The sequence below is a fragment of the Nicotiana attenuata genome, unplaced genomic scaffold (assembly GCF_001879085.1).
Source record: "Nicotiana attenuata strain UT unplaced genomic scaffold, NIATTr2, whole genome shotgun sequence".
Classification (NCBI taxonomy): Eukaryota; Viridiplantae; Streptophyta; class Magnoliopsida; order Solanales; family Solanaceae; genus Nicotiana; species Nicotiana attenuata.
In genome coordinates this window covers 21,565-22,762 of record NW_017674301.1, presented here as the reverse complement: position 1 = coordinate 22,762, position 1,198 = coordinate 21,565, and the positions used below count along the sequence as shown (strand labels likewise).

The following is a 1,198-nucleotide window of genomic DNA, read 5'->3' as shown; positions in this document are numbered from 1 at the left end:
TGTATGGGAGAGTTTGATGCCGGAGAGTACTGAACGCTTCTATCTTGCTAATGTTTGCTTTATGTGTGTATTAGGATCTCCCTGTTTAACCCACCCGTTGTTCGTCCTGGAGAGCTCACCGATGGGGGGCGATAGACTGTCCTCTGAGGTTTGGTGATGCCTCCCTTGTCGCCTTGGTCAAAGCCTCCCCGAGAGAACCCGATTGGGACAAAACCCGGGTGAGGGAAAAAGAGTGTGAATTTAAGGGACATCATTTTCCAGAGGTTGGCATGTCTGAGATGGGCGATATCCCGGATATTTTGTAATAGTTCTACTCTCTGGTTGGGATGCTTCTCTGCTCGCTCGCCCATGCGACGCTTGTATTCCTGTTTAAGCGAACAATAGAAGGTAAACCAAGATGGGATTTTTCTTACCTTGGTCCGATGGGTCGATGAACAAGGGCAGCCTTATAATGTAGCTCCCCCTGACGTTTAAGTGGTTTGTGGATTCGGCGGCCGCGTTTGGCCTTCTTTTCTTCCTCCCTTTTTCTTTTAAGCATGCCCTGGTTCTGTGTGGGTTGGGTTTGCCTTAGCTCGTTCGTGGATCATCCGGCGCGTGAGTCACCCTAAAAGATGTTCCCATCCTCTTGCGGGATTTGCGCAACTGGCGTCGTCTTCTTTTGCAAGCTTTGGGTGGACATTGGTTGTAACTTCTGATTCTATGCAGCACCATGCTTTGAATTAGCATGTGAGATTTACTCGTGAGGTTTACTTACCACTTTCTTCGGTGGATGATTGTGGGTTTCGATCTAGTGGAGACTAGGAATTTAATTTTGACTAAGAAATCCCCACAGATAGCACCAAATTGTTTGACCAAAAGATGTCAAAACCTTTTTTATTAAAGTAATTAATGATAAAGAAGGGTAAATCTTAGTCAAAAATAATAAACTCCAGATCTAAAAATGAATCAGAATGCAATGAACAAGGTAAAATATAGGTAATCCATCTTATTGATGTCTTTTCATTTCTTCTTTCACGATACAGCGAAGATGATTAATTTAGATCATCTAATAGGGATGATCAATTTACATGATATAGTGAGGATGCTCAACTTGCATCCTTTTTTTAAGAAAGTTGCAGGAGAGAGAGAGACAGAGAGAGAGAGAGAGTGAGATAGAGAGAGAGAGAGAGAGAGAATCCGAGAACCCCCCCCCCCCCCC

The 1,198-nt window shown here is 44.2% G+C and overlaps 1 pseudogene; it reads left to right on the top strand.

Moving 5' to 3' along the window:
- Nucleotides 1-940: 940 nt before the first annotated feature.
- LOC109218368 overlaps nt 941-1,198 on the top strand; it is a 9,853-nt pseudogene continuing 9,595 nt past the window's right edge.